This window comes from Passer domesticus, chromosome 2 (assembly GCF_036417665.1).
Source record: "Passer domesticus isolate bPasDom1 chromosome 2, bPasDom1.hap1, whole genome shotgun sequence".
Classification (NCBI taxonomy): domain Eukaryota; kingdom Metazoa; phylum Chordata; class Aves; order Passeriformes; family Passeridae; genus Passer; species Passer domesticus.
In genome coordinates this window covers 75,917,273-75,944,446 of record NC_087475.1, presented here as the reverse complement: position 1 = coordinate 75,944,446, position 27,174 = coordinate 75,917,273, and the positions used below count along the sequence as shown (strand labels likewise).

Here is a 27,174-nt window from a genome sequence, read left to right as displayed (position 1 = left end):
TTAGATGATACCTATATTTAACACTTCTGCCAAACTGCTATATTGAGATTCAGACTCACTTTAACTGCTTATGTAAAACAAATTATTGGATGCTAGTTGCAAGATAATAGGTCCTTTAAACAGACTAAAGCAGTGCCCTCTAATTTTACTAAATAAAAACTCTGTAAAGCAGTGTTAATTAACTAGCTCTAAATGTCTTGTGACTAATCTTGTCATGCACAACCACATCTGTAATATGCTTCATAAAAATTATGAGGTTCAAAAGAAACTGATGAAAATTTTAAAAAGCCAATTATTTTATAAGAATTTTTCCTAAGAAAATTCCATTTATCTCCTTTCCAGAAATAGAAAGCCAAAATACTAGCCCCAGTCATCAACAGGGGTATCAGTCCAGTTCACTTGACACTTTCTTAATTTTGAATGTGGTGAAAAGAGAATGGAGTGGAGTATCAAAGAAAATGGATTTATTTCATGAGAACAGGCCTGAAATATTAAATAGAGGTCTCAGTATCAATGCATTATTGCTATCATGTGGAACACTGGCCTAACAGATTAGATTTAAATAGACTGGGTCAGCAGTGTCCTTCTAAAGTGAGATTTGTGCTCTTCTCTGGATTCCCAAGGAGCAGTCTTTGGAGATTTTTACCTGTACCATCTCAGAGGAAGCTAAACTGCAAGAGGAGCTCCAGGAGAATGGATGGTGCACTCTATCAACCAATAGTCACTCAATCCATTGGGTCAAAGTAGAATTAGCCTGAAATAAAGAAAAAAATAACAAAAAGCCAAAACTAACACATAAAAACCCTCCAGAACTTCACTGGAATTGTTTTCCTTACAGATGGTGCCTTCCAGGTGGTCTGTCACTGCGTGCTAACACAGGCACAGTCTGTGTGTGCTTCTCCTCTTGGAGCAGCAAGGTGCAGTCCCTTCTTAGGAGCCAGAAGGTACTTAGTACATGACTTCATATTTACATGGTATACATTTTAATCCATGCCTCAATACTGCACAAACATTTTCTTTCATTATGCACGATGCCACAACTGAGTTCATAAAGAAATTAATAAAAATGAAAAACAATTTAAAGTCTAAATAAAATTTTAACTGCCCAAGATGACCATGAAAAAATGAGATTTCTTCACAGTCTCTGCCTCTGCATTATTCAGGTAAGCACGATGCCTGAGCATCAGCAAAAGGGGTTTGGGTTTCTGTGGGTTTTCTTAGCTTTGACCTAGTAAAACTTCGTCATTATAGTAAGAAATAAATACATAAAAATAATCAGAAAAGTTGCATATAACTGCATATATACTTCTCCACTAATGGCCAAGAGTTGAACATATTCTACATCTCAGGAATAAAGAGGAAAATCCCCCTCAATATTTTATACCCCAGGCAGCTTTTATTTTCAACTTTTGAACTTCTTTTTCATTGCTACCTCTGAGGAAAACCTTGCCTCATAGCAATGTAAGGTAAAAAGGGAATGGCAGCTTGAAAAAGGAGAGGATTGCCGCTTTTCATCATAAGTCTGCCAAGTTGACAGCCAGAAAACATTACCAGCTAGAAAAATAGTTCTTGGAGAGGTGTTTTGGTCTCCTTCACCCTGAGCACACATGCAAGCATTTTTTTAGAATGTGTTTATTTATTTTGATTTTTTAATGTGTTGTACTTGTTTAAGTGATATCCATGTATTCAGTGTACATCTTAAGAAATATTATTTGTCTCTTCTGTCCTCCGGTCATTTTTATGAGTGAGCAGCTCATGTCACAGACATTCTTAAAAAGCATGAAATTTTCCAGATGAAACCTCAAGCGAACTGTTCCCATTATGGTTCAGTAAATGCCTCCCAGATTCTTCCACACAGAGGAAACCTCATTTCCTCCTTAGGAGTTTATCACATAGTTTGTTTGCAAATGGTTGGTTTTTTTTAACCTACTATTCAAATCTTATTCTGCAGGTATAATTCTTAAGCCAAATAACTTCCTTAACTTCCTTACTAATGAAAATTACTTAAGGAAAATTTTCATTTTTTCAAGGGCATCTATAAAAAAATTGTGTCTTTATTTCACCAAGAGGAAAATTCTGTACACATGTACAATACAGCAAAGGAATAAAAACAGCCAAATGCAAAACCAAACAAAAATTAACAAAAACAAGAAAACAAGTCAGAAGGTAAGCAGCATTTTATCAGTAGTCTGATATGATTGGGTTCCTTGGAGGAACACGTGCCTGAGTAGTTGTCTGAGTAAGGGAAACAACCTCTCTCATAGCGTCAGCATTTTCAGATTCCACAGTGACCTGACTCACATGAAGTTTTGGGTCTGGCAAATCAGACTCAAAGTTTTATGTTTATAGGTCGTATAAAGAAATGATATTTCTCTATTATTTTATCTTCTTGCAAAAACTTATAATTTAATGAAATGTGTGAGTCAAGAGAAGTTGTTGTCCCTTTTTTATAAAAAATTAAACTTTGGTGGTTAAACTTTGGTGCTTAATTCTAGTAGATATTAGCTGTGCTCAACACAAATTTCTCCCACATCACTGTCCTTAATCTCAACAAAGATAAAACTCAACACAGAATTTGCTGTTGCATCATGGAAGATGAGCTGTCTAGCAAATATTACAGAGGGCTGCATGCATGCTGTATACGTTTTGAGGAAGCACATTCAAAAAAGAAAAAAAGGCTGATTTTTCCTCTTAGTTTCATTTGAATAATCAAACTCTGAATTGGAGCACTTAAATGGAAGTCAAGGCACTTGGAGTGTGATGGAGGAAGCAGCAATCAGTTTGAAAAGATGTTGAATCTCTGATGAGCGTTGAATATGTCAGATTAAGTTATGTCCTAGAAAGGGAGGTTCCCTGAACAACTGCTAGTCACTTTAAATTATTCTGCATTTCAAACAGGAAATCATCCAATTAGACTAACAGCTGCAGAGATTGGAATAAGTCTTACATATTACAAAATTAAAGAAAATGCTGCTGAGTACTATGGAAAGGAGCTAAGGTAAGTAATTTTCCCTCTTTTATGTAATAAAACTTAATTTCAAGGACTTTTAGGATAAGGAAATTACTTCAAATTTATTACATGTGATTAAAACATGAAAAAAAAATACAATTAATTATGCTGGATAATTTTTTTTGCATGTATGTACTGTTTGTCCTGAAATATCTGCTGTTTCTTTCAAGGTGGGTGGAGACTTTGTATTTTTTCTTGTCACAGGTCCATTCCAATACCATCACGATTATCTCCAAATGTTTTAAAGAAGATAAGCAAAAATATTATATTGCTTTACTCTTTGGCTAAGAATCATCTGCATTTGAAACTTTGGTCACAAAGACAGTCCCAGATTGCAAACTACAAACTATGCAAAAAAGGAAAACATAGGTGAGGTCAGGAAAAACAGTAACACAGAAGATGGGAATGGAATTCTATATAGTGAAAAAACTCAACTTCAATAACAGACAGAATTCTGATACCAGGGAAAATAGCATGATGAAAGAAAATAATATTGAAAATACAGCATACTATTAAAACACCTTAAGCATTCTACTGTATCTGAGAAAAATATATAAAACAAATATAATTTTACCTAGACACCTCCATGTAGTTTCAGGATCAGAAGATGTAAGCCAACCTGTATGTCAAAATCATCTTTAACTTTTAACAACTGGACTAATATTAGAAATCAGTCTAAGAAAGCAAAATGGATAAAGTCATGAAGTGTGAGCTACAAAGTATATTTTTTTTTATTTTTCTCTGTGAAAATATGTGTTTTAAGAAAAAAAAAAAGAAAAATTCACATTGTAAAGCTTTTTATTTCCATAAAATCATTCTTTTTCCATGATCCTCTCAGATACTTACAGACACCCTACTGCAGCTTTGGCAGTGTACCTCCCGTGTGTGTCCTTGCAGAGACATGACTCATTTCTGAAGAGGCTTTTCCTGCAGGAATCTCAGGTTAGATAAGGAAAAGGATTTTTTCAATCTGGCTGTGCACTGAATGTCAGGTCAACTTCCCATGCTACATACACAAATTCCTCCCACAGGATTTCCAGCAAAGTATTTTGCCTGGGGTCTCTGTCCCTTTGGTACATATGCAACGTCTTCTAACTTACCACAAGAGTTCACTGAAATCACAACTAAATCTCTAGCAGGCAGAAATAAAGCCTTTAAGTGCTGTAATTCCTCTCAGCCTATTTTAAAATGCTTCATTCCCCTGATGCCTGTTAAATGAGCCTCAAACCGTAATTAGGAAAAAGTCTAATAATTTTCCTTTATATGTAATTTCAGATTGCTTTCTTCTGAAGATCTTTAACTAATGTTAAAGCTTTGAAAGTCTTAATAGGATCAAAGACAAATTCGTCAGGAAGAATATTGAGGAAAGTGACTAATTTCTTATACCAGTATACATTCACCTCACATCAAGATTTCACCAGTTCTGGAAAAGTTAGATCGAATTGGCACTGAAAGAATTGGTTTTAGTTAAAATATATAATTTCAGTAAGGAACTGGAATTAAAGAAAATCCAAGAGACACTCTCCTGCTGGCAGATAGCCAGAGGATTCAAAGATAAAGCTGCCCATAAGGAATGAATTTTCCTGTCTTGACAATGCAATCAAGGTAAAAAACAACTTTAAGCCATAACTGTGTTCAAAAAGTATAACTTAACTTTAAAAATGGATTAAAGGGTATGTTTAAATTGTTGATGGAATCAAAGTTTTGAATGGTTTGAGCAGAAAGCCTGTTGATTTTAGGTTACACAGTACACAGAAGACGCTTGTTATTGGGAAAAAATAATTTTGAATTAAAATTATAGGTCTAATATTCACCAATGTAATAGAGCAATTGTCTAATTTATTTGGACCAAAGAGTAGCAGAGCACTGCATTGCAATGCATCAAATGGGCAAATGCATGGAAATCACTCTGACTGCTGATGGAATGCAAAAATATGTGGGAAAAAACCTCTATGACTTTATCACTACAAAACCATTTTGGCCAAGTGTTCCAGCCCAAAACATTGGAAAGTGTCACTGGGACACAGCTGCCAAAGCACAACTGGGCAGTACACACAAGTCCTTGCAGCTTGTGCAAGTCCAGTGCTTGGCCTTGACTGACATTGATGAGTAAAACAGACAGAGCCCAGAGCTGTCCGGCTGCCTGCAACACTGCTGCTCTCAACCAGAAATTTAAAAAATTGGTTTTCAATCACACCCACAGAGTTGAATTTAGCCAGGAGATCTGTAATTACAAAAAACTGTAATTACCTACTATCTTGTTTTAGGCCTGTATTCAGCATATCCTGCCATGGGAAAATCTGGAGAAGGAGTCATGGCACACCACTTTTCAGCCCCCTCCTGTGCTTCTTAATAAGCATCACTTAATTTTACTGTAACACATTTAATGTATGAAAACAAATTTAATGTATGGTAAAATCATGCTACAAGACCCATTAAAAATCATCTGGAATGTTTTTTTGTTTGTTTTTTTTTTAACTCCGTTACCTGAAAGAGTCTTTTCCCCGTGATCACTAGCTATTGATTTGAACCATAGTGATAGTTTTTATGCTCAGTGCGTCCTGGTGTGGGGGCATTTTGCTGTCTACTCAGATATTTTGAAACTGTTTCATGGATTCTTCCATCTAAGCAGCTCTTCTTAACCTGATTCTTTTAAGCAAATGGAAAGTAACTGCAGTCATCTAATCTAGCCTCACATACACCAGCAGCAAAGACTTCCAAAGATGAGCTCCCAACTCCTAGTTAATTTGAAAATTGTAATGATTGTTGTGCTGCTTCACAAACTGAGCATCTGGCTCTTAATAAGATGTTAATGCCATAAATGTTACTTCCCACATAGTTTTGAGGAATAGGTATTCCAAAACAGCTTCACTTCACTTTTATGTGAAAATAGTTTATCTGGCAGATGCACAACTGATAATGCATTAGAATTTTGTAATGCATTCTACATCGCACCTTAGGGTTATGGAACTTGACCAGCACAAAATTAATGTGCTGCTTACCAATTATCATTCACCACTAGTTAAACAGCATATTAAAAAATTGATCTGTATGTCAAAATTATTTTTAGCTTTTAATAACTCATCAATTAGGTCATTAGTAGAAATCTAGGAAGGAAAAAAAGTAATCAGACTATAATTTAAAGATGTTGTCAGTGGTTGTTGAAAAAACAAAATCATTGTCAGTTAAAAAAGGGGGATTTTGCCATCCACAGATAGCATCAAAGAGGAGCATTTGGCTAGGAGGAAGTCAGACAGATGCAGATAACAAAAAAACTGGTCAACTCAATGTGCACATATACATGTGTGTAGGTTTGAGTTTCAATGTGGCCAAATATTGGAATATCTCTCATAGCCACACACATAAGATTTTCATGGGAAATCAGTGATGCTTGAAAAGACTTAAAATACTGATGGATGATGTTCTGAAAGATCTGTGTCCACTCTGGTGGCACAGCCTAAGCAGTTATGTTATCCCTGCATGTGTTAATTCTGCTGGTGGCCAAGGGAATGACATTTCTCAGAAGTTGGTGGAGGACGCAGAGAAGTGCAACAAGTTTTATTAAAGGGTTGGACAAACTCTTAGAAGGAAAAACTTGAGGTGCTCAATGCAACAAGAACAACATGAATGGGTAATTAGATCACATTCTCTGTGGGAGGAGACCCAGAACAGTGGGCTTTCCATTCCAGCAGAAAATGTGAAGCTGAAACTGTAAAAGTTGAAGATTGAAAAAATTAGATTGGAGTACGAGAGGGAACAATATTACGAGAGGAAACAATTGAGTGTTTTGATTGGAATATATGTACAGATGTTCATTCTCTGCAAATAATTTTAAATAATACAGAAGACTTTAGACAGCTGTGTTTTTTAAGGAGCTAGTAAGTGTTAAGTAGTTCCCAATAATTATTCACATTTTTCTCTTTAGTTTCTATTTACCAGTTGACGAAGCCTATAATTATCTGTATGCCTGTGAAACTAGCTCCTGGTATGCACCAGAGAATGTGTTATTGGTATTCACAGAAGCATAGTAAAATCATGAAGGCTCACAATAATCATCATTAATTTTAGGCTTGAATCAATTCTTAGTACCTTTAAAACCCCCCCAAAAAAAGAGAGAACTACTCTAGTATTTGCTCACTTTCAATGTTATATTTAAAGAAAACAGTCAGTAATAATTTAGAGAAATTATTTTGCTGTTAATATTAAAAAAGAAAACAACTCCAGTGTGTTTCCATTTGCAGCTCCAATGTATTTTTAATTTTAAGTCATAATTTCTAGACTTGCTTAACCATTTATCTCCTTCTCTCAGTTCTGCTTTGGCTTTCTTTGGCTGACATCAGACTACTCCATCTTCTCTTTTAATAGTTAGAAGGCTACTTTCAAGGCCAGAAAGACCATTTACTTCCACCTTGTCCTGGATTCAAGAAAAAAGGTAACAATGCATTGACGTGCTGGTTCACCCTTATTAAATGGATTTAAACCTAGTGATTTTAACACTCCAAGGAAATCCTCCCAGCAGATTTCTGAAATATCAGCCAAATTTTCATGCACACAGCAGCATTTCTAGCCTTTATCAATGATTCTGAAGTCAATATACAGGAAAACAAGAATTTTTTCTCTAAGATTTTATTACTATAGATATTATTGTACTGACATTATAATTTTCTGCTGAATTAATGGTTATTATCTGCTCCATTTTTCTGTACATTAACATATTTTTTTATAAAAACTAGATGAGAAAGTTAGTAAGATAGAACCAATATATTTTACATTGTTATCTGTTTACATGTATTTGTCTACTCTGTTCATTATTTTCCTCTGTTGTCAGCATTTTAGAGAAATGAAAACTTTTGCATGTACTATACATTTAACTGTATTACAATATTTCTTGGTGAGATAATATTTACACATACTTTTGCTTGAGATACATTCACTTGAACTTTATGCCATTATTAAAACTTTGTGTTGATTTCTTAAATAATTTAGGAAAAAAACAATTAATTTAATGTGAAGAGTTATTTTTTTTATAATCAGTTCTCACATTCTTAACCAGAACTGACAAATCCTGAAATTAAATCTTAAAATGAAAAGCTGAAAAATGCTGTTTTAAAAAGATCAAGATCAAAATCTGGGCTTTTCAAAACAATCTTTATTAAAAAGTCATTTCAAGAAAAAGTGACATTTCAATGACCTCAACACTGCACTTTTTAGTGAACTAACTATTCATTTCATTATTCATCTTTGTTTCCAGAGCCTATCCAGACAGATTGCTCATTCCTCTTGCATGGAAAAGAAATGACTTACTCATTTTTCCTGACTGATGTTGCAATACATCTTTCCCTAAAAAAGGTTGCAGGACTGACAGGAGCAAAAAAGGGGAAGATTAAGTGTCGTGAAGCTATACATTAATGCTTGGGATACATGAGAAGAAAAATTAATGTTTTCCTCTTCCGTGTGGGTCTTAAAGTGGTTAGTATTAAACAAGGTTGCTCATAACAGTAATAACTTTTTTTCCCCTGTTATAAATGATTTCTGTTTTGAAAAAGAACATTCAAGGCACAGAACCTTGCTGTTTCACAGGACATGGTCTTGCATAGAACATATTTTCACTGGGTCAACTCAGAGAAACCACTGAAAATAGGATACTATCCTACAGAATTGGTATTCCTTTTTTTACCCTTCAACTTAGTAGTCATTGGTGTTACTTTCCACAGTTAACAAAAATGTGAATTTAGTGTCTCTGTTTCTCAGAAAATATTGTGTTCCATGTATTTTCTATCCAGATACAGTCTGAAGACTTTAATGTCACTTGGTCATTAGGATAGCTGCAATCCTTAAAGAAGTTATTACTTTGTGGGTACCAAGAATACGATCAAGTAAATGCACGCTAATCTACTTGTGTCCCACAGACTAGTTTGAAGGATCTGTCTAGTGGTCCAACATACATGATAAAATGGTTGATTAGTAGAAGAGAGAAGGCAAGTTGTTCATAGCAAAAGGAAGCATTTCACAGAGAAAAAGCATGATAAAAGACAAAAATAACTATGGAGACAAAAATAATTATTGTTATTTTTAGAGTCTCATACTCCCAATACTGTAATTAACATTAAAATTAACATTAAAATTAGCATTAAAATTAATATTAAAATTAAAATTGATGGGGAAAATTATGATCATACTCTCTATCAGAAATCTCAATGCAAAACATTTGCTGCAATATAGAATACTATGGAAGAGACAGGGGTTGACCTTGGCTGGCTGCTGAGCGCATACCAAGCTTCTCCATCACTCCTTTTCCTCAACAGGACAGGGGGAGAAAATGCAATCAAAAGTTCATGGGGACAACATAAATATAGGCAGGTCACTCAGCAATTACAGACACAAACAAAACAGACTTGAATAAGGAAAGTTAGTTAAACATTGCCAGTAAATTAGAGTAAGATAATGAGAAAAATAGAACAAGTTTTAAAACCCCTTTCCTCCACACTCCCATCTTCCCAAGCTCAACTTCCTTTATTGCTGACTGTACTACCTCTTACCATAAGCTGTGCAAGGACATAGGGGATAGGACTCATAGCCAGTTCATGAGACTTTGCTGCTGCTTCCACCTCACCCTCTTCCTCTGCTCCAGCAGGGGATCCTTCCCACATGAGACAGTCCTCCACGAATTTCTCTGGTGTGATTCCTTCCCACAGGCTGCAGTTCTTCATAAACTGCTTCAGCATGGGGACTTTCATGCAGTGCAGTCCCTCAGGAAAATCTTCTCCAGCACGGGTCCCCCACCATGGGATCCCAGAACCTGCCAGAAAACCTGCTCCAGAATGCACTCCTCTCTGCTTGGGTCCACCTGTCCTGCTCCAGCCTGCTTCAGCCTGAGCTTCCCACAGGGTCATAGCTTTCTGCAGGGTACATCCACCTGCTTCAGTGTGGAGTCCTCCAGAGATTGCAGGTGGATCTCTGCTCCCTCATGGGCTGCAGGGGCACAGCTGCCTCTCCATGGTCTGCACCCCATGCTGCAGGAAAATCTCTGCTCCAGTGCCTGGAGCACCTACTCCCCCTCCTTCTTCAGTGACACTGGTGCCTGCAGGGTTGTTTCTCTCACACATTCTCACTGCTCTCTCCCACCTGCTGTTGTGCAGTATTTTTTTCCTTTCATAAATCTATTACCCCAGTGTTGCTCCCACCATTGCTGATGGGCTCAGCCTCGGCCAGTGAAGGATCTGTCTTGGAGCCAGCTGGCAGTGGCTCAGTTGGACACAGGAGCAGCTTCTCACAGAGGGTATCTCTACTGATCCCCTGATACCAGAACCTTTTGTCCACACAAGCCCAATACTACTATGCAGACAGTTACAGTTATATTTAAATAGTACATTTAAATATTCTAATTTACGACTGAATCATGTATTATTTGTCCACAGCCTAGGATGTAGTATGTAATACTAGGTTGTCTAAAGCATTTCTCAAATGTTATTGCAGGTGAGGTTCAAAATTTCATCTACAGGGCAAAAAGACATTCATTTCATATCTCACAATAAGATGTTAGTGGAAGATGTAATTCCCATAGGTCTGGGGCTGTGAGAAGGGTTAATACAGGAGCAAATCAAGCATGTGGGAAGAATCACAAGTAGTGTGAGTCAATGCCTGTGTGACACTGTCTGATCATCTGGACCACACAGTTCATCAGGAGTTTTAAGGGCACATGGATGTATAAAAAAAGCTTTAAACTATCTAGGTCTTTATTAGCTACTCTGAGGCCTTCATTTCATTACCAATAAACAAGGCATTTGCCTTCCAAAAATGCACTTCAACTGATCAAATACATATTCTGATTATGAATGAGTTGCATGCAGATATGTTTGAAGATAGATCTACAAGCATGCAGATATAATATCTTAGTGGCACTTGGGCAATACTAAATATAATTTATTATTTGCATAATTACAGCATCCGTGATTGTAGTACCTCATTGCTGAAGAGAACTTTGGGGATTTTCTTAATAAGACATATTAATTTTCTTTTGGCACTGAAATGCTGGGTATTCAAATAGGATGTTGTCAGTACTGTAGATGCCATGCAGTTAATGCTGTGGGGGAAAAAACACATTTTGGTTGATGAAAACAAACTTTAGCTGTCATTTTCTCCTTTGAGATGGAGGGAGACATGCAATTTAAAAAGTCATCAAACTCTACCTGACAGAATCATATGATTGAAAAATCTTTGTTTACTCATTCTCCAAGTCTTCTAAAAAAATAATGCTGAAGCTGAAACATTCAACTAATTTAAAATTAACAAGATTTTTCACAGTTCTGCTCTTGGTTTATGTATTCCTTTGTTCTTTCTTCTTTAGCTCATGTTTTGCATAATAATATTATATCAACCTACTGAAAGTAAACAATACAACTAGTACTATTAGCATTCAAGGTTTCTTCAGTCTGGATCCCTTTGTACTCAGTTGAATTTTCTTCAAAGGATTTAAAAGCTTCAAGGAAAAGATGTTCCTTGCCTTTCACAGAGATGGGATATATTATTACAGAGATTAAGATCCAGAGGGAAGGCTTTAGCTCAGCAAATGGGATGAGCATAAAATGTAGGACCTTAAGTCCAGGGTAGTAATTATTAAAATACCTCTACTTTGGATGCAGTTTTGTGACAATGATGTCTGCACTCTGTCCAGCTTCTTGCTCAGGAGCTTATCGTGCCTCCTCACTGTGTTCTTCTGGTTAGCATCAATTACAGTGGAAACATAGGATAGAAATATTCAAAATATTCAAAAGACCACTACTGAGAGGAACTGAGAGCATGAACAAGAAGCTGTATCTGCCCTCTCACAGACCAGCAGTACATCTAGTGGGCCACTTCCTCCCAATTCCTGTTTTACACTTTCTGATGATGTGCTCCTCTGTCCACAGCAGCACAGCTACCCCAGGGTGAATGATGCCATCCCATATGGTGCTCCCCAGCCTGGTGCCACGATACTGTGTTAGTGTTAGGAATTAAACTTAAAATCAAAACATTCCTGTAGTGGTGTGGGGGTTTTTTATTAGTATGCTGACTGTTTGATTTGTAATTTTGTAGTTTACTTATGCTGTCCTTTTTGTCCCTGCCCTTTCCCCAGAACTTTCATTAAATGTCAATATCTCCCTGAACCTGCCTTCGCCCTAGAAACTTCCCTGCCAGTTTTGTACTTTTCCAAACCCTCTTAGTTCACTGAAGCTGTTCTCCTCCCTTGAAATTTTTTATTGGTTTATGCATTGTATTCCCCACCTCGGTTTTCACTCCTAGTTCTCCTGATTAGTTAAAGATTGTATCCTCCCTTGAGACCTGCCTCCATTTATGTTATTGTCTGCCCTCAGTTCAGGGTCCTGGGACCCTGGGGACAGGGAGTTTTGTCACCGAGTAAAGTTACTCCAGTTCCACCCCAGACCCGTGGTGCTGCCGGTTTGTTTCTGTGCCGAACCTCCACTGGTAGCGGGGATTTTGGGGGCTCGGGAGCAGGGCTGTCTCACCACTGTCTGTCACCATCTAGCCAGGATTTGCGATGCATACCTGTGTTGCTTTTCCTGTCAGAATTAAGATTATGTATTGACATTTCCACCATTAGAAAAGCCTTAAAAACATGGGATCATGGCCCAAATGGAGACATCTGAACTTCACTTTATAGGAGGATTCTTGACAAACAGCCTCTCCACTGGTTTTGCCTTGGGAAGCATATTCAATTTGAAGAAATATAGACTTGTATACCTTTACTCACTGTTGCAAATGTATTATACTAGGAAGCCACTAGATTTTGCTAGATATTTTCCAAAAAACGTGGGTTGCTGTGTAAAAATTTAACTCAAAATATGATGTTTATTTATTAAAAAAGGTGATTATACTTCCCCCAAAGGCTATAAATCTATTCTTATAGTGGACATTGTGAGAATGGACATTAACAAGGGATTCAAAAAAAGCATTTTTGCTAGTAAGACCAGTCTCAATATTTTTTCTCCTCCCATACTAATTTTCTGCTCTTTATTTATATTTTCCTTTTGAATTTTATTAACACTTTTAAATGTTTTTTTTCTTGGTCTTTGAATAATAATTTTCTATGTTTTGGTATATACACAGAGGAATATTATTTTGTTAACATTATTTCTATAATAGTTTGCATATTAATAGTTGACATAATAAACATATAAATAAAGAGATGCAAAAATCAAAAGATGCTTCATCTTGTTGGTCCTGGAAAGATGGAATTTTTAGAAGTTTGTATTTAGATTATTAGATAATATTTCTATAAATTAAATATTCTAGAGTGGATGATTTAATAAGCTTCACTTTTCTTAACTTACACACATAAAAGAATTTGAATCTGTGAGAGATTGCAGAGGCTTTGTACTAAATGTTATTTTTTTTAAATTTCTTACTAATTTAAGTTGTTATTATTTTATTAAATTTAGTTAACAAGTTTTTCCTGGTTTTCTGGTGTAAGCCAGATCCCAACCAATTAATCAACTTTCACAACAGAGTACAGTGATGAAGTTTGATAGGGGGTGTGTGGAGAGAAGACACTGGATTTATCAAGATCTGTGAATCAATACCTGTATTTGATATGAAGTTTCTGTCTGACAAATTGTTGGAGAAAAAATAACACAAAATCCTGAATCCATTTAAAATATTTTTAAATATATTAAAATAATAACTATTTTAATCAATGTCTTTGATTATGTTTCTTAACCAATCTTTCATCTTATTAATGACAGTCAATCTCAAAGCTTAATAATTTGCTTAGTTCTATCATTTTTTTTTAGATATTTTAAAATAGCATTGTTATCAGATCTTGTTCTGCAAAAATGATCCATAGCTAAGTGCTACTGGCCTGCTAAATAATTTCATTGCTGCTCTTCTATAAGAATTTAAATTTATTATATGTCTTGTTTTAATAGACAGCAAGAGGAAGAATGAGAGGAAGAAAATTATAAATTGTCTGACACTTGCATGCTATTTAAATGCATATGTAACTCAATACATCAATCTTGAACATTTTGGCTATTACTATTATGGAAAATGCTAGAAAATCAGAAGGGGGAAGGAAGAGTAGAAAAGCTTACACAGGCCAGATAAGTGTGTGTTTCAGGATGGCAGCAATTTGCCCTGACTGTACTGTATATTGATACAAAGCAAGAATAAAGAATGGTTTTCTCGTTAATTTGTATTTTTAAACCCCAAAACACTTGAAAAGCTGTTGGCAAAAATTTGTAAGACTTTAACAAGAGTCAGAATTGCCATCAGAGGCATGAGGAGACGACAGGTTAATGCCCTTCTACATTTACATTACCATGTGCTTGAGTGAAGTTTTGTAGAGCTTTCTCTTCTTAGAGTCTTAAGTTCAAATAATTTAGTTAGATGAACTTATGCCTGCTCACATTATGTAGCTCACTGACTCATAGTTGCTGCTTATATTAGCTGATAGCAAAATGGGGAAATCATGGCCTAATTTCAATTAAAAGATAGAGAATGTTCTTTGAGAAAATGCATTTTAGTCTCTTTTAAAAATGCATTATGCCTTCTGTCTCATTTATAGCTGAATGGTCATTTGATTACCAGACAGCTTTAGCACTGTATCACTGAAATGTAAATAAGGAATTAAAGTCTGTGAGACTGGTGTTTCTTAGAGGGAATTTTTGATTTTACTCCTTAATAAAAACTTTATAACTTTATTTCTTAAATCTAGATATTTCACCTTATAAAGACTGGTACTGGTTGAAGGCACTAGAAAGCAGTAATTCAAATGCCACATGTTATTTCAAATCACCAAGACCTTTAGTTGCCAATTCTTCATAGAATGTGCAACTGTAATACTGCACAAAGCAGAGATCAAACTCCACTCTTTATTGAATTCAATGCTGAGAAGCCAGCTGATCTCAGCAGCAGGAGGTTAGGTATCATCTTTTCCCAGACAACTGGAGGAAACTGCATATCTGGAAAGTCAATCTCACACTCTCAAATTTAAGAATTTTCTAATTACTTTAGTATTACAACCAAACAAATTTTTTATGTTAAGGTCAGTCTACTAGCATGTATGCAATTACTTCTTTAAGCTAGTATGGCACTATTTGATTTCTGCTTCTGGCCTCAAGATTTACTGCTTTGATGTAGCTGAAAACTGCACTTACTGCAGTGCTGTGAAAACTGAAAAGCATGTCTTTTCACATTGTACTGTCTCATTTCAGGTTTGTCTCATATGTTGAACTGATGCACCTCTGCAAACAGGAGAATATCAGTGCTCTTACCGAAAGCAAACTTTTGTTCTGAGGGGTAAAAGGTAGGTACTGTAGGTATTCATAAGGAAATATCTAATTTTGCTATAGTTTTATTTAGTTGTACCTAATGGAGCAAAATTTTACTGTCTAGGATTCGAGAAAATGAGACCATCTATGTCAATTGTATTAATCAAAGGTATTAATCATAACAACTAAACACAATCAAAATTCTTTGTTCTCAAACAAACTTGATTTCCAAGAAACTGAAGATTAAAATACCTGCAATTAACAGAAGATTCTCATCAAAACCTGTTTCTATTAGTCTAGGATGTAAACTTTGAGCCACAAAATTATTTGCAGTTCACCTGATTAGAGTCTGAATGCTATTGGTTATTCACATACATTGTAAACTACTATGTCCCTTCTTTAATCTATAAAAATCTCATAACTGTGGCTCATCTACCTTCTTTTCTAAAAAAATTCTTCTAATTTTGTAGGCACATGTTTGCATTTCATCTGTCTTACTGTGTTTTAAATATCTTCGTATCTTAGGCAATTGTGGAGTCAGTCCTGAGGGATATGGGTCAGGTGAAGAATAAAGGACCCTGAATTTTAGGAAAGCAGAACTCCAGCTCTTTGCAAAGTTGGTCAAGAGGACCCCCTGGGAAACTGCCCTCAGGGACAAGGGCACAGAATAGAGTGGGAGATCTTTAAGGACATCTTCCAGACTGGCTAAGAGCTTGTGATCTCCAGATCTCCTGATTGCTACTAAATCAGGAAAGGAAGATAAGACTGGCAAGAAGAGGCAATCTGAGCACCCTTCTAGTCAAACCTAAGGGAGACAAAGAAATACACAGGCAGAGGAAATGGGGACAAGTGTCATAGGAAGAGTATAGGGACACAGCAGTTGTGTAGGAATGGGATCAGGAAGGTCAAGGTGGGACTGGAACTGGCCTTGGCAAGGGACTCAAGGAATAATATGATGGCTCTTATACATATGTCAGGCAAGATTTGCCTCATGGAGCCATGTTGGGTTGAATTTCCTGCCTATCCTCCACGTGCCTTAGCACATCTTGTAGGAGAAACGGTTCCATGATGTTTCCATGAACAAGGCAGATAGTTCACAGGGTCCTCCTTCCTATTCTTTGGGAAAATGGGTGCAGTGTGTCCTATTTTCCAGTCACTGTTGGTTTCATTTGACTGCTGTGGCTTTTTGCTCATTCATCAATGGCATAGTGAAAGTGCACACTGCAAATTTGCAGATGACACCAAGCTGAGTAATGTGGTTTACATGGCCAAAGGATGGATGCCATTCAGAGGGAGTTGGATAAGTTCGAAAGGTGGTCTCATGAGGATCTCATGGTGTTCAACAAGGCCAAGTGCAAGGTCTTGCATGTAGTTTGGGGTAATTCATATAGTATTCATACAAAATGAGAAAGAGATAAAGGGACTGAGAGCAGCCCTGACAAGGAGGGCCTGGGGTTCTGGACATGAACTGGGGATGTGCACTGGTGCCAAGAAAGCCAGCTCCACCAAAAGAAGAATGGCCAGCTGGTCAAGGGAGCAGACTTCCTGGAGCAAGTCCTGAGAAGGTCCACAAAGATGGCCAGAACACTGAGACACCCAAGGCAAAAAGCTGGAAGAGCTGAGGCTGTTCAGCCTGGAGAAGACAAGTTTGGGGAAGCCCTCCCAACAACCTTTCAGTACCTAAAAGGTACAAGATAGGGTACCTAATGGGCTACAAGATAAATGGGGACGGGATTTTTTTAGGAGAGCTTGCTCTGACAGAACATGAGGTAATGGCTTCAGATGAAAAGAGGGTAGATTCTGACTAGATATGGAAATATATTTTTACAATGTAGTTGGTGAGACACTGGAAAAGGTTACCCTGAGAAGTAATGGATACTCTGTCCCTGAAAACATTCAAGGTCAGATTGGATGGGGCTTTGTGATCAACCTGACCCAGCTGATAGTGAGGGGGTTGGGCTGTATGCTTTTTAAAGATCCGTTCCAACCCAAACTATTCTATGATTTCCTTGAAAACTTTGAAGTATTGCTGGGTTTTATTAATACTTGGAGACATACTATATGTTTTAAAACTTGCTGCCCTCAGATATGACAGTGCTTTAATACCCTATCAAGTCTTTTGAAAAATAACTTTGTTGTAGTTCAAAGCATATTATCTATTAAGTATAAATGCAGTGAACTGTAAGGAAAGAACAAATATTTTCAATTAATTTAATATCATTATGCAGAAGGGCTTAATAATCCCATCCTACTGAAGAAGTGCATTTAAATTAAATTATTTCTGCATTTTTCCACCAGCATTACAATTCCTGTCTTGAAATGTCATTATCATTGATGCCAAGTTATTACAGTTCAGGAGTTATGTTTCTACAGATATCACTCCACTCAGTTTTAATGTTAAGAAAATGCTTGGTACTGTCATAACTCACATCAACATTAGGAAGGTTCAATTAGCTCTGTAGAAATCTACTATTGAAGTATATTTGGCAAGTGAATAATCTGAAGTTTGGAACTTCATTGGTTGAGTTGCATTTTGGCATTTTGGTTTTCCATAAATAATGCAGACTTGAATTCAGCTGTGATCAGCAATCAGTGTCTTGCTAGTTTTTATTACAGATGGCTTACCATGTCTAACTAAATGAAAATATAAGAAAGCAAATATGGTTTTTCTTGCACCACTTTCTCTGCAAAATACTTTTTAGCTGAATATTCACACCAATAACTTAAACCTGTTCATTGTCTTTCATAAACTCCCTTCCAAAAATGAAAAAAGGGATAAGAAATAAACATCAAAATGATCATAACTGTTACGATGAATACCCAGCAAAACTGTTGATTCCTGTAAACACATTTTCAGAGTTATTTGAATGTGTCATACCTGCTATTTGAACACATCAATCCACTGCACAAAGATTGGTCTAAGGGCACTTCAAATTCTTACTTCCCTGTAATATCAGAGGAAACACTTGAAGAATACTACTGGAAACCATCTGGCAGCAAATAACTAAGGAAAAATTAAAAAGCCTATTTTTGGTCTTGAGTTCCCTTTTAGTGTCTGCTCTCTGTTCATGTTGTTCACCCAGCTGCCAAGTGGAACAAAATGTACTGCTGCTATTCTTGGGTTCCAAACAGCATGTTTAGGAGGACAGAAAACATAATTCAAGATTCTGCAGCTGAAGGTTTTTGAAAATTTTAAGGCACATAACACTTTAACCTTGTAATAATCTCTCACTGTTTGGTCAAAAAAATATAAAAATATTGTTGGGCAAGCCAAAATATTTCTGTTTCTGAACAGTGTTCTGAACAGTTGAAAGTAATTTCAAGGTTGAAAATAAAAGGTTTAATCAGGAAGTCCAAAAGAAAAGACCTAGATAACCCATTACAGCTTTGGAGAGGATTTAAAGGAGCAATGAGGTTTGTTGCAGAATTGGCATCAGTTATTTTACAAGACATCAAGCCTACAGTGTAAGAAAATTAAGGAAAAGTGTGTTTTAGGGAAAGAGGCATCTCAAAAGCAGCCAGTGTACATTGTTTTGGAATACTACAAGTTTGGAAATACGTTGTTATCTTTTAGATAATGAGCTATTATGAGATGTATTTTGAGCTATTCATCTTTGCAAGGTTCAATCTCCCCTTGTTCACCATACAGCTCTTGTACTAATCATCCCAAGAAATACCAAACTTTAGTAAAACTCAGCCCCTCTATCTGCATTACAAAATTCTCAATGAAGAGAAACTTCATGAGTGCGCATCTTGTTGAATGTTTCTAAGTTAATTATATTAGAACTACATTTATGTTAGTAAACAGAATAGGCTGGGGCCATTCTGAAGGCAAGTAGCAGAAGACAGAGGCTTTCATGATTGAAGTCTCTCCTGTCCTCTGAGTAAGTTGGTGTTTTACTTACTGCCCATCAGGAGCAGACCTTGGCTAGTGTTATCCAAAGTGGCCCCTTGGCTTTGCGTTGTGTGAGGTGGCCCAGCCCAAAACCACACCAGTGTGTTAAAACAACAGTATCACTGCAGATAATCACAGGTCTTGGTCTGGGTTAGTTTTCACAGTATGGACTGTGAGTTCACCTGACTTCAAGACAATGGGAGAGCTCACAAAAGGGAAAAGACCAACCATACAACAGCTGGCAAGAAGCCTGCCCAGGTCTGTAACACTTGTCTGAACTGACTAAGCTGCTTTCAGTGGTATTTCAGTACAAATCAAGTAAAAAAGGCTAAGGAACATGCCCATGTACTGAAACTTGATCATTACCCAGTGAAATCATTCACATGGCTCCTGGAAGGCTGGTTTTGATCTAGTCCAGTGTCTTCCACAGAATCACAGAACAGTTCTCAAGCAAGGCACAGAGCCTACAATGGGTGAGCATCATTCCCAACAGGCAGATTAAGAGGATTTTAGGTGAGTACAGAGTATTCTGTTCTGATTGACCCTGACACCCACCCAGCATATGACTGGCTAGTCTAGATAGGACAAAGTTATCACTAGAAATAATATTCATAGAAGCTTAGAATGGTTTAAACTATAAAGGACTGCTATAGACCACCTAATCCAGGTTTTCTCAGAGTAGATCCAGTGCATCAGATTCCTTGTGGATTTACTTAATCAAGGTTTTAATATCTCCAGAGGAATATACCTATACTGTTAAACAAAAAAGGGCCAGTGACTGAATTTAAAGAACACACTCTCATCAGCCAGTTAAACTGCTAAGTCGCTCTCTTGATTTGGATGACCCAGCTTTTACTGCTTCAAAACTAGGGTCTTATTTTTATGGACACAAGCTAGGCACCACACTTGGCCATTGCAGTTATCAGTCCCCAGCTGTCCTTCTTTAGCACCACAGGCACAGTCAAGGTGGGCACAACTGTACAGCGTATTTCTCAATCTAATCAGGACTCCCAGACCTGAACTACAGAGTTCCCTGCAGTGTGTGTGCACCTGTGGTGTTGCAAAGCTGTTACCTCAATAAATCACCAGCAAATTAGTAATGGTACTGATTATGCTTTTTATTCATTTCAGTTTAATATAATAAAGGCATTATAAAAGGCTCTAGGTGGGCTAATATTTAATTATACACTAAATATGACTAAATTACATCTCATCATCATTAAAATCAGTTCCCAAATCAGGCAAACACCTATTCTCTCTGTGTACGTCGTAACTACATTCAGTTTTCTCCAGAGTAAAAATGAGGCTGTTACAGAAAGAAATCTGAGCATGCAGGAAATGCTGCAGGCAATGTTCAGATGGGTGCATACTTTTCCTTTGTAAAAAGTGGAAAACAGGTAAAACATTGCTGCCACACACATCAGTGGCAGTGAGAAAGAGATAATCTCTCAAGTGAATTGGTTCCAAGCCATGTACAGTTTTATAGGCCGTAGACAGTACCTTAAATTCCAGCAGGTCATCTAATGCATCAGATTTCCACAGATATCCTGCTGTGTGACTACCCAAATCCTGAATTTTAATGTCTCTCATGCAAGGGATATTATGAAATTCTGTTATGAAATCACAGAACTAGGGCTAAAGGAAAATTTATTTGCCTCTGAAATTAAAATTTAGCAGCAAATACTATACAAAACAAAAGGACTTAATGGCAATTAAACTTGTGAGAGATACAGAATATTTTAATGAGATGTCAAGTTTAGATGTGGTTAGGTTCTCTAGCATTTGATTTTGTCCTCTAGAAAATTTGAGCATCAAAATGGAAGCACCAGACTATATGATAGTACTTTTGCTTACATATTAAATTACTTAGAGGATTACATATTATATAAATTTGATATTTTGGTTGTCTGATATTTGTTATAACTGATGCTGTCCTTAGATGCCTAATGAGAACGGGATTATTCTCATTAATGTACAGTAAGTAGAAAAAAATTACAAAAAGAAAATATCTATAAAATATTGGGAGAAATCTTCTCAGAAGTATTTCACTACTTTTAGTGAAATACCAGAACAACTTGCCCAGAGAAACTATGAATTTTCTTATAGAGCATTCCCCTGAGGAAATTTGTCTCATATGGCCTTACTCTGGGAAAAGAAAAAGATCAAATGGCCTCTAGAGGTCCATTCTGACTTAAAGTACTCTATGATTCCTTAATTTAATTTTTTAGATATTGCTATTATTTTTATGTGATTTGCTTTATCATTTATATGACATATGCAGAAATTAAATATAATTGTAAAATTGCAATAAATCAGTAGTGAAAGACCAGCTATAGATACATAATTGTTACTTGTAAAACTTTCTAATAACTTTAATCTGTGTTGGAGTCACAGCTAGCTATAGGACTATGTTAGACTGACTGGATCATTTGGCAAAGTGGAATCATGAATTATATGAAAGGACATGAATATAGAAGTAAGAAATGTAACTCCCATAGGTTAATGAGGGTAGTGCTCTGAGATTCAGTTCTTCTGAAAAGGAGCCATGATAGCTACACATGTGGTAAATAATAAGGCAACAAAGAATTGACAGGAACGTGATACACAGACATAGAAACAATGAATTACTGAATGTAAGCAGAGCTGCAGAAATGTAATTACTAGATATTAATGTAATATGGAAGATATTTTTCAAGTAGGACTTGGACAAATTGTAGAGAACTTCAAACATCATTAAAAGCATGAGTAAACAAATTTTCAATCATTTTTGTGGGAAAGCTGAAACAGAAAAAATAATTAATTAAAATTTTTCCTCCAAAAATTATTTTAATCAGTCTTGCATCTAAAAATGGTTCTGCCTTATAGAACAACATGGCAGTGTGTATTATACTATGATCTATCATACTACAATTATCTGATTTTATATAGTTTAACGGTACAGAAATTCCAGTCTTTTTACACATCTCTGCAAATGAACAAGGCTGATATTATACTTAAAAATCTACCAAATTGCAGAAAGGGCTTCTTTTCCATTTATATAACTTATTGTCTTCTACTTGGTCAAGTTTTATATCAGTGTTCTGTGATTAGGGAAAATTCTTTACATTCTAAAATATGTGATCAATTTGAGCAAAACAGAACAAAGCAAACATTTCTGTAAGAGAAGACAATATTTTTGATGTAACAATAACTTTTTTCTCTGTTTATAGAGATTGCTGAAATAGTTGTTCCTTATTCAGACACTGTGCTGCAGAATCTTTGAATTAAACATATTTTAATGGGGCAGCACCCATAAGAACAGCAATCAGGAGCAGCAAGTTTCTGTAAACACCTTCAGCACTTAGCTCACATCTGATTTTAGCTTCACTGTAGGATGACAGAGCTGCAATGGTTTCATTAGTCAGGACTTTGCAATCAGAGCCCATATTTATTTTATCATCTGTTTTCTCCACCTTCAATCAGCATGTCATAAGTATTTCATAAGCCCTCCTGGCTTGTGGCAATCCTTGAGACACAATGACTGTCTCTTTTACATCCATAAATCCACTATCTGCCTGAACTTGAATTCATTAAACTCACACTTGCAGCCAACCTGTGAGCCTTGCACTGATCTTACTGATATTTAAATAACACAGTGTGCCTTTACTTTTTCCCCTGGTGCTAGTAAAAAGTTTTGATTTCAGGCACTATGGCAGGTAAAGTGAAAGCAGTAATTCCAGAGAATCTAAAGGTACCAGAAAATATTCCATTCCCTGATAGATTTCAAGGCAATGTTTTTCTTAATTTTCAGCAAATCACTGGAAATTCTCAGTAGTGGGTAAATATATTTTAATCTCAATTATTATTACAAGAATTAGCATATTTACTTGAATCATTGTACAGATATTCATAAATACCATTTTATGGCAGAAGATCTCAGGCTCAGGGTATTTTGCTTTTTTGATTGACAACCAGTACAAATCTCCCATAGCTGATTTTGCATAAAGTAGAAGAGCACAAACTCTTGCCCTGTACTCCCTCTACCCCACCCCAACTTCCCTTTCTTTTGCACTCTGAGGAGCTGATGGGCAGCACAGGAGTCTAAGTGCATGTGGTGGTTTTGGCTGTCCTTACACAACCGTTTACTGTCACTCTGTTTGTAACAGGGTTTGCTGCTTTATCCCTTCATGTCTTTAACACCATGGGTCACCCATGGCCACAGCCCCTTAGGGGCTGTTCCTAGCTCTTTCAGCATGGAGTAATGCCCTAAAAGTGTGTCTCTGGTCATGTGTGCTCCTCTGACCAGCCAGGGTTTTGGCTCCCAATGGTTCAGTTTGCTCCACAGTAGTTTCATTTGCTGCACAGTGATGCTGACATCCACCACGAAACAGACAATCCACCTGCACACGATATCACTCCATCTTTACCTGAAAGGAGTGACCATGGGCTCTAAAACAAATGCATCTGGCAATCCAACATCTGGCAACTGCTAGCAGGAAATGAGCAATTTCCAAACAAGCCACTGCCCTCTCCAATGTTCCTTGGTGATGAGGACACAGCAGGCCTAACTGTAGAGAGAAAAATATGGCAAGCCAGAGCTGCTCAGGTAGCTTCAGTTCATTAGTCCTGTTTCCAATGAAATGTCTTATGTAATTGCTTCACATTGAAGTTGCAAATTCTTGCTAATTTCAACAATTTTCAAAATTATATATTGAGTCATTATAACAACAGAAACCCTTTATGGAAAAATATGAACACACTTTGTTAAGTTTTGAGCTATTTCTTCATTGCCCAAGTTATGGATCCTTTAATTTTGTTATGGATTCCTCTGAAACCAATCTATTATATTAATAGTTTCATGCCTTCATTGCTGACAGCTGATAACCAGATGCTGAGAAGTATCATCTGATGTAGGAGGAATATTTCCTTCTACCAAACATATAAGTGATATATTTGTCAATGAAATGAAGTCAGATAAGTCCCTTATCATACACTTTCCATTAAAAAAAGTTCAGAATAATGAAAGCCCAGAACAACAAAATCTGTCCTGGAGTCAGATTTCAGGCAGTGGACAATGTTATTTCTTAAATCTTGAGGAAGGTATGTTAAGAAGAATAAATCTGGGAGAAAGCTGCTTCTTTATTTTGAGTGCAAAAATGTGATGTACAGAGTAAAAGGTCCAAAAGACATGTAGGGCATGTCTCATGTCCTCTAATATATCTGCCAAAAGATCTGTAGATGTCTCAACAAATCAAAGTCCATTCTGTACATGAAAAGAATGCCACTGATCACCATTTTGAACAAACTGGATGGATTTTTTTTCTCAAAGAGGTTAACTAAAAACTTACTAAAGTCTTGACTCACAAAACCTGCTCTTTAGAAAGAGAATATGACTGAAATATATTAGAGACAAATCCAATTATTAAACTGCAGATGTACTCTAGCTATCTATCTTCAGCTTTTAGACCTGATGACTGCTGCTTATACTCCCCTTTCCTTAGGTTCTAACACATCAGTGTTATGCCTAGGGGCTGGTTTCACTATGAGGATAGGAGATTTCCAACAATTGAGAGAGTTACCCTGCTCAGAAAAGGGTAAAACACAGAACCTAGCCACCTCTGCATCTTCTCCAACTTTTACCATTTAGAACTTCTCATTTAAAAGGGATCCAAACAGTAATCTCAAATCTATTTTATTTATTGTGCCCATTAGGTATAAAGGACTTTGTGGCCCATTATGATTACATCCCATAAGGAAAGTAGGAGCCCTGTGTTGCATGGTCCTATGCTCTGTATTACATGGTTCTGTGCTTGCACACAACAGCAGGAATTTGGACTCTCCATCTTTCTTCTGGGATTAACCTTCAAATAGCCTTGCCTGATTGTATTATTTTTCTACCACAGACATTCAAACATAGGATTTTCTTTCCATAAATGTTCTCTAAAGTATTTACAGACCTCTCTGTTCTGCTGGTGATCAATAATCACAATAGTATTGTGAAAAGAGTTTAAAAAAGGTTACAAATATATATTATTAACCTGCTTATGTATGGAATGTAGACTATGGACCGGAACTTGAAGAGATCATAGAGAATTGATCTGCCATGGAAGTAAGGTTATCCATTTAAACAAGTTATCTAGTTTCTACTTCACTGAAATTCCTATTTCACCTGACTTTGCATGCCTATAATGTAGTTATCTCAACTGTGTAGAGCATATAAGCTACCAGTGAGCTTATATGGAAAGAAAAATTCATTCACCTTACTTGTGCCTCTACTTTAGTGTTTGATGAATCGCTTGAAGAAACATCCATTTATCCCTTTTGACTATACAGAAAGCCTAACTGAAATGTAGACATGTATACATAACAGCAGGATTTGCATTAGGAAAGATTAATTCTGCTTCTAATCTCCCTCCTAGTTCAGTGGAGAGAATTACGTGCATCCGGGAGGTGAATAACGTGGATATACTTTTTCCCATAGTAGAGTGTATTCTCCTTACTTTCTGTCTTTCTCCATTACCTTTAACAAGGATGTAAAAGTAAAACAAAAACATATGGTTAAAGTTAGATGAGATGAAAATCACTTATGCAGTTATTTTCTATTTCTCCTGGAACATATCCTCATCATACCCATGAGTGTGATGAACTTCAATATATTGTCCATATGTTTCCATATCAATTTGGAATCCTTTTCTTAATGTACCATCAGAAAGAGATTGAAGAAAATGCAATCCTTTTTCCAGACTAAATGGGTGTAAACTAGGAACACCCATCAACTAGAGTTTGACTTGATTGTGTGTATATGTCGTCACTCCAAGTAGAGACTTGAGGTAAATTTGCACAGAAGAAGAATCCAGCACACAGAGTTGTGTCTTAGAGGGTCATAATAGAGAGATTATAAGTTATACCTCTAAGTCATGGTGGATTTTTATGTTTGGACACAGCATTCATAGCATTTATTTCCTTTTTAAACAAAGTTTCATAGTAGTGACCACTATAAAACTCACAAATCTTGAGAACAAGTGCACTTCCTTTCACTCCCATAACAACCAGTAAGAAAGATCATACAGGCCAATTTTAGTTCTTGATGACAGCTGTGAAATCTTACTGAATGCTCAGAAGTGTAACTATGGAAATCATTTGGCATGTAGGATCTTATTTTTTATTTTTAAACTTTTTTACACCTCCCTCTGAAATTGCCATCTCCAGGCTCCTGTTAGGCAGAGGATATGCAACTTTTCTAACCTATCATTTCGTACCAGTAGTAATGATGATTGACATGAAAACAGCACAGCTTGTCTATCAGCCCCAAACTGAATTTGCAAGGATGTCAGTAAGATTATGTACTTATGCATCCACATGTCTTCAAGGGAATACATATGTTTAAAATAACATATCCAACATAAATCAATAAACTTAAGGTTTCTGTGCAATTTCAGTAAAAGCTCAGGATCAGAGGAGTGAATTTTTTAGCAGAAGTATTTTTTTCTACAAAGATCCCTCCTAACACCAGGCAGCAGATTAATCATTATATCAAAATCATGGAATCATAGAACCCTCTGGGTTGGAAGGCACCTAAAAGATTATCTAATTCCAACCCCCTGCCATGGACAGGAATATCTTCCAGTAAACCAGCCTGCTCAAAGTCCTATCCAAGCTGGCCTTGAACACTCTCGGGGTGGGGCATCCACAGGTTCTGTTCCAGTGCTTCACCACCCTTACCAAAAAGAATTTTTTCTGACTATCTAATCTAACTTACTCTCGGTTTGAAACCATTCCCCTTTGTCCCGTCACTACATGCTTTTGTAAACAGTTTCTGTCTTTCTTTTTCTTTTTGCAGGTACTGGAAGGCTGCAATTAGTTCCCCTGAACAGACCTGCTAGCCCCTGTTAGCACTGCCTGTCTGCAGCAAGCATGGAGAGGAGCACAAAAGAGGGCATAACTGAGTGGTTCTTTCCACCTGGGACCATTTACAATGGAGGCTTTGAGTCAGAGGTAAAATATTTTCTTAGTATCTCATA

General features: G+C 36.5%; 1 long non-coding RNA gene across 5 annotated transcripts in view; it reads left to right on the top strand.

The window, feature by feature from the left end:
• Positions 1-746: 746 nt before the first annotated feature.
• Positions 747-27,174, top strand: part of LOC135294300 (uncharacterized) — a 34,031-nt gene continuing 7,603 nt past the window's right edge. For 2 of the 5 annotated variants that reach the window (XR_010356421.1, XR_010356425.1), the window contains exons 1-4: positions 747-2,998; positions 7,320-7,442; positions 15,223-15,314; positions 26,994-27,148. This is a non-coding gene — a long non-coding RNA (uncharacterized LOC135294300). The remainder of the gene's footprint in view (positions 2,999-7,319; positions 7,443-15,222; positions 15,315-26,993; positions 27,149-27,174) is intronic. The other 3 variants (XR_010356424.1, XR_010356422.1, XR_010356423.1) reach the window with 3 other exon arrangements.